Raw genomic sequence first — 17,476 nt, forward strand, 5'->3', positions numbered from 1 at the left:
TAAACCTTGTTTATGTTTGCCCCAGAAAGAATGGCGAGCAATTGAAGAGAGCGTATTTTTTGGGAAGAAATATCAATAACTTTGAGTGAAGTTGAGATATTGACAAGTTCTGCATCGAAAAATGTTTTTATCAGTATGTTCTAAAAGTCTTTCGTAGATAGTTTGTATGTAGAATTCGAAATATTAGGCTGTCAAAAAAGTCCTGCGGTATTTTTTTTTGAATTTTTATTTGTTCATAAAATTTGTTACAATCATCTGTTTTAAGTCAAATATGCGCCGTTTTGTTCGATGACTTGTTCCCAACGAGATGCCAACTTCATAATACCCCTGTTATAGAAGCTCGCTTCCTTATTGGGAAAAAAACTCGGATAGCCAATTTTCATAGGCCTCTTTTGTGGCTAACTTCTGACTACCTAGCTCGTTCGCCATGGACAAAAACAGGTGGTAGTCACTTGGTGCGAGGTCCGGACTATACGGCGGATGCAAAAGAACCTCCCATCCGAGCTCCCGAAGCTTCTGGCGCGTCACCAAAGAAGTGTGTGGCCTGGCGTTGTCCTGATGGAAGACAATGCGGCCTCTGTTTATCAAAGATGGCCTCTTCTTCATGAGTGCTACCTTCAAGCGGTCCAGTTGTTGGCAGTACAGGTCCGAATTGAGCCAAACCAAACATAAGGAAGCAGCTCATAATAGATTATTCCTTGACAATCCCACCAAACACACAGCAGAACTTTCCTGGCCGTTAATGAGGGCTTGGCCACCGTCTGAGCCGCTTCAGCGGGCTTCGACCACGACCGTTTGCGCTTCACGTTGTCGTAAGTGACTTTTCATCGCCAGTCACCATCCGCTTCAGAAACGGGTCGATTTTGTTGCGATTCAGCAGCGATTCACATGCGTCGATACGGTCAAAGATGTTTTTTGCGTCAACGTGTGTGGCACCCATACATCGAGCTTCTTTGTGAATCCAAGCTTCTTCAAATGGTTAATAACGGTTTGATGACTTATCCCCAGCTCTTGGCCGATGCTACGGCTGCTACTATGCCGGTCTTTCTCGGCTAATTCAGCGATTTTGTCGCAATTTTCGACGACAGGCCTTCCGGAGCGTGGTGCATCTTCGACGACCTCTACACCAGAACGAAAACGTTGAAACCATCGTTGTGCGGTGGAAATGGAAACTGTATCGGGTCCATAAACTGCACAAATGTTATTGGCAGCTTGAGATGCATTTTTGCCTTTGTCATAGTAGTAATTTCCCGGTATGGGAAAACCTTTTCAATTGGCCTCCGAGAGCTGCGGTTAGCCGCAAGCAACTTGTTGACATGTGCTCACTCCTTCCTGAGCCACGATTGATCTTGGGAGACTTCAACTCTCACGGAACTGCCTGGGGGGAACAGTACGACGACAATCGTTCACTGTTGATATATGATCTTTGTAACAGCTTCAATATGACACTTTTGAACACTGGGGAAACAACACGTGTACCTAAACCTCCTGCTAACCCAAGTGCTCTTGACCTCTCGCTTTGCTCGAATTCACTATCGTTAGATTGCAAGTGGAATGTAATCTAGGACCCCAACGGTAGTGATCACTTGCCAATCAAAATTTCCATCACCATTGGGTCGAATTCTTCTGAATCTATAAACATGGCATATGACCTCACAAGACACATTAACTGGAAAAAATATGCGGATGCGATTGCTCTAGCCATCAATTCCAGAGATGGTTTACCTCCATTGGAGGAGTATAACTTCCTTTCTCGTTTGATCTATGACAACGCGGTTCGCGCTCAAACGAAACCCATCCCAGGCTCCACTATTCGTCGAAAGCCTCCCAATCCATGGTGGGATAGCCAATGTTCCAAGCTTTATCAGGATAAATCGAACGCATTCAAAGCTTTTCGGAAACGTGGAACCATTGAAAATTTTCAATCGTATTTGGACCTTGAAAATCAATTTAAAAACTTGATCAAAGGGAAAAAACGTGATTATTGGCGAAATTTCGTGGGAGGTTTGTCACGAGAAACGTCAATGAAAAAATTATGGAAAGTGGCTCGAAACATGAGAAATCGCTCTTCAACAAATGAAAGTGAGGAATATTCACATCGATGGATTTTTAATTTTGCACGGAAGGTTTGTCCTGATTCCGCTCCTGTGCAAAAAATTGTTCGAGATATACCACAAGATAGGTGCGATCTTGATTCCGAGTTTTCGATGGTAGAATTCTCTCTTGCTCTCCTTTCATGTAACAATTCTGCTCCGGGATCGGATAGAATTAAGTACAACTTGCTGAAAAACCTCCCTGATGTGGCGAAACATCGCTTGTTGAATTTATTCAATCGGTTTCTGGAGCATAATATTGTTCCAGATGATTGGAGACAAGTACGAGTTATAGCTATTCAAAAACCCGGAAAACCCGCGTCCGACTTCAATTCGTACCGCCCAATAGCAATGCTGTCTTGTATACGGAAATTGTTGGAGAAAATCATCTTGTTTCGCCTTGATCGATGGGTTGAAACGAATGGCCTACTCTCAGATACACAATATGGGTTCCGCAGGGGCAAGGGGACGAATGATTGTCTTGCGTTGCTTTCTTCAGAAATTCAAATGGCTTACGCCGGAAAAAAACAAATGGCTTCAGTATTCTTGGACATAAAGGGGGCCTTTGATTCAGTTTCAATAGAGGTCCTGTCAGACAAATTACACTCTCGGGGTCTGCCGCCTCTATTGAATAATATGTTATATAACTTGCTTTGTGAGAAACATTTGAATTTTTCTCACGGAGATTCGGCAGTGAGTCGGGTCTCTTACATGGGCCTCCCTCAGGGCTCATGTTTAAGCCCCCTTTTGTACAACTTCTATGTAAGCGACATCGACAATTGCCTTACACAAAATTGCAGCCTAAGACAACTTGCATTTGGGCTAGGGATCGAATTCTCCACGGTGAAAACAGAGATGGTGTTTTTTTCTAGGAAGCATAGACCAGCAAAACCAAAGCTTCAACTTTTGGGTAAACCGATCACTCATGCTATGTCATTCAAGTATCTTGGGGTCTGGTTCGACTCCAAATGTACTTGGGGGCCCATATTAGGTATCTGAGTAAAAAATGCCAACAAAGAATAAATTTTCTCCGTACAATTACCGGCACCTGGTGGGGAGCCCATCCCGAAGATCTTATAATGTTGTATAGAACAACTATTCTCTCAGTGATGGAGTATGGCAGTTTCTGTTTTCAATCAGCTGCCAAAACACACTTAATTAAACTCGAGCGAATTCAGTATCTTTGTCTCCGTATTGCGTTGGGATGTATGCCCTCAACGCATACCATGAGTCTCGAGGTTTTGGCAGGCCTACTCCCACTAAAAGATCGCTTCAATTTATTATCTCTTCGGTTCTTCATCCGGTGTAAGGTCATGAACCCATTGGTGATCAGAAATTTTGAGCGGCTGATCGAGCTAAATTTTCACTCCGGATTCATGAGTTCATATCATGAATTCATCTCCATGCAGGTTGATCCTTCTTCGTATATTCCCAACCGTGTTTGTTTCCCTGACTACATCAATTCCTCTGTGCATTTTGATCTGTCCATGAAGCAAGATATCCATGGATATTCAGATTACCAACGATCGAGGATCGCTCCAACGATCTTCGATGAAAAATATAGGGGTATCAATTGTGATAATATGTACTTTACTGATGGGTCCACTATAAATGAGTCCACAGGATTTGGAGTGTTCAACGAAATTTTTAGCACCTCACACAGTCTTCAGAATCCTTGCTCAGTGTATATTGCTGAATTGGCAGCAATTCATTGGGCGCTGGACAGCGTCGCCTCACGACCTGTTGAACACTATTACATTGTAACGGATAGTCTTAGTTCTGTCGAAGCTATCCGTTCAGTGAGGCCGGAAAAGCACTCGCCGTACTTCCTTGAGAGAATACGAAAAATTTTGAGTGCTTTATCCAAACGCTGTTATGTCTTTACCTTTGTGTGGGTCCCTTCTCATTGCTCAATTCCGGGTAATGAGAGGGCTGACTCATTAGCAAAGGTAGCTGCGATTGAAGGCGATATTTATCAGCGTCAAATCGCCTTCAATGAATTTTACTCTTTAGTCCGTAAAAATACCATCGCTAACTGGCAACGCAAATGGAACGAAGATGAATTGGGCCGGTGGCTTCACTCGATTATCCCTAAGGTTAGCCTCAAACCATGGTTCAAAAGTCTGGACTTGAGTCGGGACTTTATTCGCACCTTCTCCCGACTCATGTCCAATCACTGTTCGTTAGACGCGCTACTCTTTCGTTTCAGTCTGGCCGGCAGCAATATCTGCGTTTGTGGCCGAGGTTACCACGACATCGAACACGTTGTTTGGTCGTGTGAGGTGTATCTTGTTGCCAGATCGAATTTAGAGAACTCCCTTCGGGCTAGAGGAAGGCAGCCCAATGTGCCGGTGAGAGATGTGTTGGCTCGGTTAGACCTTGATTACATGTCCCAAATATATGTTTTCCTTAAATCTATCGATGTTCGTGTGTTCCTTATATCCTTATACCCTCCATTTCTTCCTTTGTGAGTAATTGGTCCGCTTGCTATAAACAGGAGAATGAAATGTGAATTCACAACAGATGTACGAATAGATTTAAGAATTGAGTGTGTGTGATTATCAACATTGTAATAATTTCCTTATACCCCATTCTTTTCCTGAGAAAAATATGTCACCCTTTTAATCTCGAGTCCACCGCGAGTAATCGGTTTCCCACATTACTAACCATAGATTTAAGAAAATTGTTCATATATATAGTTTTAAAAATATATTTAAGATTTCGGCTCCTTTAAACTTATGTAACTGAGCCTGTAAAAATAAACGAATTTATAAAAAAAAAAAAAATAGTAGTAATGTAGAATATGTCGGATTTTCTCTTTATTTGAGCCAAACCAGTCATCGAGCCATTTCCACGCTTTTTTCATAAGAATTGAAGTGCTGCTCAGCAAGTCTCGATGAAAACAAATGCAGAAAGAAAGAAACCAAGCCTTGTGAATAAGCGTCTCTTTCAAACACTTTCGGTGATTTTCCACGTTTCTCGTTTCTTACATTAAAGTTCCCACTTATAAATTTATTGATCCACCTATAACATTGCGATTTTCCGAAAGGATGCTCGTCGAAAACTTCCACCAACATTATATTTGATTCAGACGCGGTGTTTCAGTTGATAGCGTAGTTATTAGGCAAAAAATGTACTATTTTCAACACAAGAGAAAATGTTCGCTGCACTCGTCTGATATTTTAAATTGGATGTCAAAAACAAAATTGGCGATATTACTTTAACCTTTTTGTTTTCATGCTGAAATATCTTTTGTGTTCATGTTATCGCCTCTTTTTCAGTTTTTTATTGCGTTTTTCACGATATTCGTTATGCAGGGGTAATCGTAATTCTACTGCATTATTAACACGTTGAGCCCCGGATTGTTCTTGCCGAGCTTCCCATTCAGTCCGTATCAAGAACATTTGCACAATATCAGTGTCGGTTGCCGTTTCCAAACATATTTGTTGTATAAAAAGAAAATAGTCAGAAATTCGACTAGAAAGTAGTCAGATACCGTAAAACATCCGAAGACAAACCATTTCCTTTTTTATTTCCTTATGTTGTAGCCCCGAGTCCCAGTGATCCGAGTTTTTCTAACTAACAGCTCAATGTAGGGACCGACACGAGACCCAACGTGTTAACTATATGTTAATTCGATTTCATGTTTATACACATGTTATCCAACGGAATTCAAGATGAACGTATTTATGTTCAATATCGTGTTTTAAAATATTTCCAAAGATTTTAGGATGCGATAATAAATCTTCATATGGGCTCCATAGCTCAGCTGGTTAGAGCGTCGTGCTAATAACGCGAAGGTCGTGAGTTCGATCCTCTCTGGAGCCATTGTCTTTTTGTACGACCTTGAGTGAGATTACGTGGCTACGGAGATTCTTCTTCTTCTTTTTGGGCTTTAAGAGGGTTTGAACTTATCAGTTCATTCACCTCAAACACTACGGAGATCTTCGAGCATCGTCCATACTTCGTGCCCATAGAGGCTATTGGTCTTATCAGGGAACCATCGTCTTGTCGAAGTCTCCAAACAATTCCAACAGATCGCCTTAGACCCTCTATCGCTGTTCAAATTAATCTGGTCAGTTTCCGGTGTAAGCCGTGCTCATCCATGATTCTCCTTAGCTGTCGTCGTTGGATGGTATCAGATGTACTGCGTACGAAATTTATACTTGCGGCACTTTAAGAGGATCTGCCGCAGTTTGAACAACTGGTTTGTCGTCGAACGACCGGGCATGAATTCGGACTGATGATAACTTCTCACAAAACAGTTTACTATTGGTAATAAACGACGAAAAAAGGATCTGGGACAGAATTTGGTAGGACCATTCAGAATTGTGATTACACGGTAGCTCCCACAATCCAGCTTGTCACCATGATGGGGATGAAGATGGAGATGGGGAAGATTACTCCATCTTTTTACAGCTCCTATAGCTGTTCCATATTCCAGATCCTGACTATCAACCGGTGCACACACTGTATAAGTTTTTCCGGACCTCCCACGAAGAGCTCCGCTGTGAAGTCATCTTTACCAGCTGTTTTTTGGTTTATTAGCTAATGATGCTCTCCTTAACTTCACTTAACATAGGAGGTGGTGCGTTGTCGATATTCACTGGACCGATGAAGTACTCTTCAACGTCGGTTTGGTATCATGTCCTTGCGTTCGTTCCTGCACATTTCGGCCCGCGGCACAAAGTCTTTACGCGAGGCGTTTAGTTTCTTGAAGTGCTTTCATGATTCTCGAAATCGATAAAGCATGGAGCTTCGTAACACAACGCGGTTTTTGCAGACATAGAAAAGTTTAAATAAGGTCTCTAGATATAAATCGAACAAAAATAGCAGGATACGCGGTTATTCATTTCGAGGTAATTGGATGAATAACTATGAGTAACCTAATATAACTACCGGTACTATTCTACTACCTCGGAAATGTGAACTTTAAATTTTCATTCGTAAGAATTGACTATGCCTTCGCATAATTTATCTCACAGCGGGGATCTGAGATATGAAATCTGAATGATGGAAGCTAAATTTTAATCAGATTTAATTTAAATTGAAAATTTAATATTTTTCTGTTCATGACATTTTTTTAATATATCTTTAATGTGTCTTGTTGTTTCTGTGGTGATTGGACTCGTTCTTATGAGTGTATGTGTTCCCAGTAGGAATATTGCCAGTGCACATATTTCATTCCTGTTCGCGTCATCATCTTCTCGATTATCACGATTGGTCACGATTATCGGAAATGATCAGAATTCGAAGAACATTTACATTTATTTGTAATCAGTCGTCACTCCCACAATTCACTTTGCCTCAAATCATGAGTGGACTGTCATGAGCTGTAGGTGGCATGAAATGAAACCATTTCGTTCAGTTCAATTTATCCCTGAATATGTTAGATATTATGGTTACATCAATATGCGGTATCTCCGTATGTTTCCGGTCCTCATTTACCATTTTAGCGGATTATTCACTGATTTCTGTACATACAGTGTGTTTCAAATCGACTCGCTTACATTACCATGTTTTTTTTTTATTAATCCGTTTATTTTTTACAGGCTCAGTTACCTAAGTTTAAAGGAACCAAGCTCTTAACTATATTTCAACTAGCATATATTAACATGTTGTTTCCTTAATTCTATGGTTAATGAAATAGGAAACCGATTACTCGCGGTCGACTCGAGTTCAGAAGGGTGACACATTTTTATTAGGAATAGGGTGGGATGTAAGGAGATGTGTGTTCACACTCACACTAACATTCACATTCACATTCTCATTCACACTGACACTTCACACTCAATTCTTAAAACTGTCGTTACATCTAATATGTATTTACAATTTAACTTATTCTAATGTTAGTAGGCAGGGAACCGATAGCTCGCGATAGACGAAAAGGAGGGGAAAAGGATGTATGAACAATCACACTCGAAGATCGATAGCTTTAAGGAAAACATATATTTGGGACATATAATCAAGGTCTAACCGAGCCAACCCATCTCTCACCGGCACATTGGGCTGCTTTCCTCGAGCCCGAAGGGAGTTTTCTAAATTCGATCTGGCGACAAGATACAACTCGCGCGACCAAACAACGTGTTCGATGTCGTGGTAACCATGGCCACAACCGCAGAGATTGCTGCCGGCAAGATTAAAACGAAAAAGCAACGCGTCTAACGAACAGTGATTGGACATGAGTCGGGAGAAGGTGCGAATAAAATCTCGACTCAAGTCCAGACTTTTGAACAACAGATTGAGGCTAACCTTAGGGATAATCGAGTGGAGCCACCAGCCCAATTCATCTTCGTTCCATTTGCGATGCCAGTTAGCGATGGTATTTCTACGGAATAAAGAATAAAATTCATTGAAGGCGATTTGACGCTGATAAATATCGCCTTCAATTGCACCTACCTTTGCCAATGAGTCAGCCCTCTCATTACCCGGAATTGAGCAAGACAAAGACCCAGACAAAGGTAATGACATAACAGCGTCTGGATAAAGCACTCAAAATTTCTCGTATTCTCTCAAGGAAGTACGGCGAGTGCTTTTCCGGCCTCACTGAACGGATAGTTTCGACAGAGCTAAGACTATCCGTTACAATGTAATAGTGTTCAATAGGTCGTGAGGCGACGCTGTCCAGCGCCCAGTGTATTGCTGCCAATTCAGCAATATACACTGAGCAAGGATATTGAAGACTGTGTGAGGTGCTAAAAAATTTGTTGAACACTCCAAATCCTGTGGACTCATTCATAGAGGACCCATCAGTAAAGTACATATTATCACAATTGACACGTCCATACTTTGCATTGAAGATCGTAGGAACGGTCCCCGATCGATGATAATCTGGAATTCCATGGATATCCTGCTTCATGGACAGATCAAAATGCACAGAGGAATTGGTGTAGTCAGGAAAACAAACACGGTTGGGAATATACGAAGAAGGAACAATCTGCATGGAGATGAATTCATGATATGTACTCATGAATCCGAAGCGAAAATTTAGCTCAATAAGCTGTTCGAAATTTCCGATCATCAATGGATTCATAACCTTACACCGGATGAGGAACCGAAAAGATAAAAAATTGAAGCGATCTTTTAGTGTGAGTACGCCGTCCAAAACCTCGAGACTCATGGTATGCGTTTAGGGCATACATCCCAACGCAATATGGAGACAAAGATACTGAATTTGCTCGAGTTTAACGAGGTGTGTTTTGGCAGCTGATTGAAAACAGAAACTGCCATACTCCATCACTGAGAGAATAGTTGTTCGATACAACATTATAAGATCTTCTGGATGGGCTCCCCACCAGGTGCCGGTAATTGTACGGAGAAAGTTTATTCTTTGTTGGCATTTTGTACTCAGATACCTAATATGGGCCCCCCAAGTACATTTGGAGTCGAACCCCAAGTACATTTGGAGAAGACCCCAAGATACTTGAATGACATAGCATGAGTGATCGGTTTACCCAAAAGTTGAAGCTTTGGTTTTGCTGGTCTATGCTTCCTAGAAAAAACCACCATCTCTGTTTTCTCCGTGGAGAATTCGATCCCTAGCCCAATGGCCCAGGTTGAAAAATTGTTCAAAGTATCTTGTAAGGGTTCTTGCAGGTCGAATTCTTTTGATCCTACGACAGACACTACTCCATCATCTGCAAGTTGTCTTAAGCTGCAATTTTGTGTAAGGCAATTGTCAATGTCGCTTACATAGAAGTTGTACAAAAGGGGCTTAAACATGAGCCCTGGGGGAGTCCATGTAGGAGACCCGACTTACTGTCGAATCCCCGTGAGAAAAATTCAAATGATTCTCACAAAGCATGTTATAATAATAACATATTATTTAATAGAGGCGGCAGACCCCGAGAGTGTAATTTGTGTGACAAAACCTCTATTGAAACAGAATCAAAGCCCCCTTTATGTCCAAGAATACTGAAGCCATTTGTTTTTTTTCGGCGTAAGCCATTTGAATTTCTGAAGAATGCACCGCAAGACAATCATTCGTCCCCTTGCCCCTGCGGGACCCATATTGTGTATCTGAGAGTAGGCCATTCGTTTCAACTCAACGATCAATGCAAAACAAGATCATTTTTTCCAACGATTTCCGTATACAAGACAGCATTGCTATTGGGCGGTACGAACTGAAGTCGGACGCGGGCTTTCCGGGTTTTCGAATAGCTATACCTCGTACTTGTCTCCAATCATCTGGAACAATATTGTGTTCCAGAAATCGTTCCAGAAAATTTATTCATTCAACAAGCGATGTTTCGCCACATCAGGGAGGTATTTCAACAAGTTGAACTTAATTCGATCCGATCCCGGAGCAGAATTGTTACATGAAAGGAGAGCAAGAGAGAATTCTACCATCGAAAATTCGGAATCAAGATCGCACCTATCTTGTGGTATATCTCGAACAATTTTTTGCACGGGAGCGGAATCGGGACAAACCTTCCGTGCAAAATTAAAAAACCGTCGATGTGAATATTCTTCGCTTTCATTCGTTGAAGAGCGATTTCTCATGTTTCGAGCCACTTTCCATAATTTTTTCATTGACGTTTCTCGTGACAAACCTCCCACGAAATTTCGCCAATAAGCACGTTTTATCCCTTTGATCAAATTTTTTAACTGATTCTCAGGGGCTGAATACGTTTGAAAATGTTTCAGAAGTTCCACATTTCCGAAAAGCTTTAAATGCATTCGATTTTTCTATATAAAGCTTGGAACATTGGCTATCCCACCATAGATTGGGAGGCCTTCGGCAAATGGTGGAACCTGGGATGGGTTTAGTTTGAGCGCGAACTGCGCTGTTATAGATCAATCGAGAAAGGAATTTATACTCTTCCAATGGAGGTTAACCATCTCTGGAATTGATGGCTAGAGCAATCGCGTCCGCATACTTTTTCCAGTCAATGTGTCTTGTGAGGTCATATGCCATGTTTATAGATTCAGAAGAATTCGACCCAATGGTGATGAAAATTTTGATTGGCAAGTGATCACTACCGTTGGGATTACCATGTTTCACCGTTTCTATTGAAATGTTTAGCAATGCCCATTTCGATACGATAAAATCCGAAAAAATATATATCCAACTTGTTCTTATAAATTTCATGGTATATAATTATCAATTGTTAAAACAACAAAGCTTTCGCAAAAAATTAAAAGCTATCAAATGATGCGCTCTTCTCTGACAACTTATAATAACTACACAAAAGGAATGATTCAAGTTAAAACGTAAATAGAAAAAAAAATACATTCCACCACAATATACTCAATAGGATGGTTGAAAATATTATATTCATGAATGACACGACGCTGTTACTATTTTTATACAATTATATTTTATACAACCATTATCAATCAACATAATAATCCTAAATTCTTGCTTCAAACATTATAGCATAGTAAAAAATATTATATACGATGTATATAATATAAGTATATTATAATATTATTTACGATTTTTTGCAGGAACTAGATTGAATATGGAATAAAATCTTACTTTTTTGGAATGACTAAACACAGTAACTATTTAACTGAGTAACTTTCCAAATAACTAGACATTTACTCTACATGATCACACAACCTTAATCTTAATTGTACGAATTACTTTTCTTATTATGCTGAAATCATCGTCCGGGCTCAATTAATCATCCTAATGCAATGATCTCGAAGGACTCAAATACAAAGAAAAATTGAACTGAAAATTCTCTCGCCTTCGAACGAAATTCTTTTCGCAGGAAACAATGCGAATATATACCTATATTTTTCAGTATAATATTTCACTCGAAAATAAGCTTTTGTTCACGCCAGAGTACCTCCAGCTGCGCTCGGTGGTAATTAAGGTTATTTATGAAGGCAATTTGAGAATTTCCTTTTATTCATCATCGAACCATTCAAATCCTGTTGCTGCGGCAAGAATACTTCGGATATGTGACTATACATATGGAAAAAGTGAAAAAGTGTGAGTACGAGTGCGCAAAAAAGCGCTGATATATGAGATATGCGTTCCTTGAACAAAAGGATTAAAGTGAGAAAGAAGGCTACGGATAGAGGAAGTGTGTATTTGGACTCGGTTTTTTCCTCTTCCATGGACTCAACCTGTGTGCTGCCACGCTCCCACAGTGACTTGACGCCATAAATTACCCCAATTGTTAATAAACCTGACAGCAGCAGACGTATTCTAACACATATGTGCACACGCGTATCAAATTCCCCTTTTACCACTCAGCCTCTTCTACTACGAATGTGGAACCTGGAGATGACGAAAAGATTACGAAGAAAATAAACAAAAAGGATTCGGTCTTTGCAGACAGCAAAAACCTGTTGCTGAATCATGATTGCTCACACATTTTTCTAATTATGTAACACATTAATAGCATAAGCCCTTCGTGTCTATGGGTTCGGATAATATATTTAGTCATCTGATTCGATGGGTGGAGAGGTCCCTCGGAGGAAGATAAGATCCAACATTTTGGTGAACCGCAACCTTTGCACCACACACAGGACAGCGTTGTAGGCAAATCCACCACTCCATTAAAATCCATCTCGGGTAGTCAAAGAATAATTGCTGTAATGTAAAACTTATGCTCAGCCCAGAGATAAAAACGTCATCATCATCAACATCGGCTTCCGTTCTCGAACACCGCAACTCCACATGACACACGAGATTTTTGCATTAGTGATCAGGGTTTCCAGCATAGAGATTCCAGACGGGGCAGGTAAGCCAATCTCCCCGGAGGCAAATGAAATTTTATGGTTGGAAGGAAAACGAAGCAAAAATGTTGCCTTCGGAGTAAACCCTTTGCGTAATTACATTATTGTGTAAAGTTTTACGGCTGGCAGACTGGCTGTCTGTGTTCGGATCGAAAAGAAGATGTTGGAATTTAACATGTTTAGAGGTTTCCTCTTCAATAATCTTCAAATCAATATTCCAAAACGCAATATTCGTGTTCATGAACATGGTTCTGAATAAGTTGCAGTTCCACAATAAGTTTGATGGAATAATTTACCTATACAGAGCATTTTCGATGCATTTTTCTATCTCGCATCAAAAGTAAGCTGACCAAATAGTTCAGGGACCAAAATGGGGCACGTACAAAGAGATATGATCTTTTTTGAAGAATTTTGTTAATTAAAATAATTTATTGAATATCCGATTACATTCTCAGAATATCTTTTCGTCAAATAACATCTCCATCGCTCATCCTCAAACATCATTTTTTAAAAGACATAATCCACAAATTATCCTATGCAGCACCTTTCGTAGAATGACAACAGAAGCTTAAAACGGCTTAAAACGTACTGCACTTGGACGCCATATTTAACTGGGAAACAATCGATAAAATTGAATGATCAGAAAAATTAACAATAAGCCCTAAAACACTCTTAAATTCACACAATTTTTTTGTATATCTTTCCACGAATCACGCGTGATCTATCAAAAACAGAGCACTGTAAAACCAAAAACCCAAAAAAGTTAGAAATCAGAGAAGAAGAGCACTGGTATTAATCTACGAGGGTCGTTCAAAAAATAAGTTTCAGTGCCTCAGAAATCGCGGAAAAATAAAGTTAGGACAAAAAACAAGGTGATTTTCGTAATCTACGTTTTATTTTCTATTTATCTACATAACCGCCGTAACATTCGAGGCATTTTTCATAGCGTGGCACGAGTTTTTCTATTCCGAGCGCGAAGTGCGTAGCGTCCAACTTTTTGAAGTGCGATGTAACTGCGTCACGAATTTTGTCAGTGTTATCGAATCGTTGACCGCCGAACGCGAATAATCGTTTGGATGAAACGATTAAAAAAGGATATTTTCCATACCGGGAATCGAACCCGGGCCTTCTGGGTGAAAGCCAGATATCCTAGCCACTAGACCATATGGGAAGACACGTTAACTTAATTTGAATACTCTCTCAATACTTCTATGCTACTATCAAGTAATACAACAAATCGAATATTCATCAGAACCCCATTTGACCGGAACTATTCATAATTTTCCTATGAAATTGAACTGAACTGATGAAATATACTTGGTTTGTCCGAAAAGTAATGTTAATGATTCGAATAAAAAAAGTTTAATAAATATACTAGCAGACCGGTTCGTCCCGCCCAAAATTTGACGTAGGACTATGTCTAACCTTTCAATATAGGTGCCCGTTACGATGTTTCGGATGGAAAAAGTTAGAGAGTTTAGGCGGTAATATCTCTTCAGTCAATTGAAGGATTTTGGTTTTATATACACAGACCTATAGAAAATATCCCTAGCTATGTATATAGTGGAAATAATAAACCATATAAATGTTAGGAATAAAATAGATACATTTTTCCGAATTTGTTCGCCGCTCACATGCTTTACAAGCAGCATCCTTATATGGAATTCGAGAGTTAGCTTGCATGGTATGGTTTCATTCTTTGATGTTACGTTGCATCGAGAGAAAGAGGAGTACAAATTAGCTGATCAGAGGATACAACATTCGGTCGCACTCTAGACAGCGATCAGCTAACATGATGTGTTAAAGTTGAGAGGTTATTCGAGAATGTTGCCACTGTACCCATTCCTCACGCTGTGAAAGCATTCTATGCAATGGAATATGCATTCATTAAATAGAATAAGTTTATTTTTAGAGAGCCTACATGTCCGTTTATTCGTCTCTAAAACTTCTGTGCTAGGAAATACGTTTGCTACTTTAGTCCTGATTAGAAAGTCGATTTTACACATGTCACGTTGCACCGAGAGTAAGAGGAGTGTACATATTCCATTCTGTGATTTCAATTTTAAGTTGCACTTACGATTCGGCAGTCATCCATGGGTACAATGCTTTTCGAATTCAATTGAATTCAACACATTTTATTCATAGCACGGTTAATTGCACAACGCTGATCTATTGCTGATCTAACTAGCGAACGAATTAAATGTGAAGAAATTTGCGTTCTTCAATCAATGGCGGCAGCAAGGATTCGTTTCGGAGGTGAATTTGCTTCTGAATCTGTAGAATAGTTTATAATCTGAAAATTGGTGAGTAAATCCAAGTAAAGGCTTATTTTAATAGAACCTACCTTCAATGTTGGATTAAATTTACTCCCTTCAACAATGTTTTCAACGCATGATGCCATTTGAAAACAACGATTCGGCATTCGTCAAGAATTGTCTTTATTCTGACAAGTGGCAGTAAAACGAAGAGCGCTAGTTTTGAAGCGAATTGGATCATGTAAGCCGTATTCCGCCAAACGGGATCCAAGATGAAGAATGCTCATCCAATATCAAATAGTTCAATAATTCAAATGTACATAAAATCAAAAAGGTTGATTTTCTATAATCTCACCGGGGCCACTTCAATCCACTTTAAAGAAATAACATTTTTTTCACATATAGGAATCAAATTTCGAAAACATTTTTGCATATTTATCTGTAATAACATCAAATAAACATAAAATGACGAAGCAAAAAGGGCACCAGTTAAACTGCTCAATTGACGACGACGAAGGTGATATAAAATGGTGTAAATCTATTGAAACCGCCGCCGGATTTACGGTTTATCCGGCCTCAAAGCTGACCGGATACCCGGTATCCGGTTTCCGGCCAAATCCCTATCCGTTTTATCACTATATATCATATTTGGTCGGTGTTTAGTCAGACCGCAGCCAATAACTTATTTTTTTTTTAATTTTGCGACTTGATCTCCTCTGACTTAAAACCAACCATATGGAAAAGTTGATTTTTATCCACAATTTGTGCTTATTCCACCTGAATCCATTATCATTTTCATTTTACAATAACGGAACACGAAGCTCGATGCAGCCAATTAACCCTTTTTCTACGAGCGTCGCCTATAGGCGATGACCTGTGTGTACGATCGAGAAAATGACGAGACTGCGCCGAAAGATGTAAATCCGAACACTAGTCTACCTAAGCGCGATATGCACACTTTTCGTCGCAGTGCTCCGTTCAGCGGTATCACTCCGACGGAGCACACTGCCTTGGCGAAAGGGTTAACCCTTTGAGTGATAGCGCTCCTCTTGTTTCTGCGGGGAGCACCTCTTAACCTTTAACGAACGAGCGCATTTTTCTAGAACGATGACCAGTTGGTCGACGAATTTTCAGGAAATTAAGTGCTTTACTTCCAGAGCGAGAAAAGGTGCTTGGAAAGAAATGCTCCAGATCAAGTTGCACGCATAAAAAAGACATAACCTAACAGAATTCCTGAAATATAACGGAATGCCGCATGTATGGCGGCATTCGATTTTTTTAGAATATTTGCAATGTCGCGAGTATGGCGGCATTCGATCGCCAAGGGTTATCACAGGATTTTGTCATTCGGGAACATATTGAGGGTACAGATTGATAAAGTCTAGATTTTATCGCTTATTGCTCATCTACATCCGACAAAAAAATTAGACTAACAGAGTGCGAAGTCGGAAATTTTGAGTGATTTCTGACATGCTGTAACTTCGTGAAAAATCAACGCATATCGATGGGAGGTACATAATTTTGAAGCTACAACTTTCAGGTATTAGAATATTTTACGTACATATTTTTATCTTGGTGTGTGTAGGTGTAGTGGGCAAAAATATCGGGAAGAAATGAAAAAGCGATTTTCTTTCTTTTTTCAAGAATATTCTGGACCAACAAAAATTTTTGCTAACCAACTCAACAGTAAATCCAATTAACCTCATCAATCAGCGTTTTTTGGTTCCAAGAACGTTCCTGTAGGACCCTCCCACACACAGATATTTCAGTTTGAATGAAAAATTACCGCTTCGTCTTTGATGATGAATAATTCAATAAACAACCATCGCACCGCAAATCGGAAGGCAGTTTTGAAAACTCCAATCAATTCTGCACAATTATAAACTCATAGAAAAAACGGCTGATCGCATCAATATGAAACTTTCACAGATGTTTAGGAAATAAACCAGGCTAAAAATTTGCCTGCAAACATGAGAACTTACTGCGATATTTGCAGAACTACAGTGGATTTTGTAAAGCACTATGAAAATCCTGTTTTTGGCTCTTTTTTTAAATCGATGCAAAAAATTTAAATAATTTTTTTTTCGTCAAAGTAATAAGAAAATCCTTGTGCAGAATTTATTGGAGATTTCAAAACTGGAGATTTCAAAACGGTGCGATGGTTGTTTATTGAACTATTCATCATCAATTTTTAATTTGTCATTCAAACTGAAATATCTCTGTGTGGAAAGGTCCTACAGGAACGTTCTTGGAACCAAAAAACGCTGATTGATGAGGTTAATTGGATTTGCTGTTGGGTTGGTTGGCAAATAATTGTGTTAGTCCAGAATATTCTTGGAAAACAAAAGAAAAATCGATTTTTCATCAACAATATCATTCTTCCCGATATTGTTGCCCACCATACCTACACATACCAAGATAAAAATATGTACA

The 17,476-nt window shown here is 39.7% G+C and overlaps 1 protein-coding gene and 2 non-coding genes across 10 annotated transcripts in view; 1 reads left to right on the forward strand and 2 right to left on the reverse strand.

Annotated features, from left to right (window-relative positions):
- The window catches only part of LOC129779772 (protein winged eye), a 619,088-nt gene that overhangs the window by 473,518 nt on the left and 128,094 nt on the right, over window positions 1–17,476 (reverse strand). The window lies entirely within an intron of this gene.
- Trnai-aau (transfer RNA isoleucine (anticodon AAU)) lies at window positions 5,848–5,921 on the forward strand. Its single transcript has one exon. It is a non-coding gene; the product is annotated as a tRNA-Ile (tRNA).
- Trnae-uuc (transfer RNA glutamic acid (anticodon UUC)) lies at window positions 13,888–13,959 on the reverse strand. The gene has a single exon. It is a non-coding gene; the product is annotated as a tRNA-Glu (tRNA).

The sequence above is a fragment of the Toxorhynchites rutilus genome, chromosome 3 (genome assembly GCF_029784135.1).
Source record: "Toxorhynchites rutilus septentrionalis strain SRP chromosome 3, ASM2978413v1, whole genome shotgun sequence".
NCBI classification, from domain to species: Eukaryota; Metazoa; Arthropoda; class Insecta; order Diptera; family Culicidae; genus Toxorhynchites; species Toxorhynchites rutilus.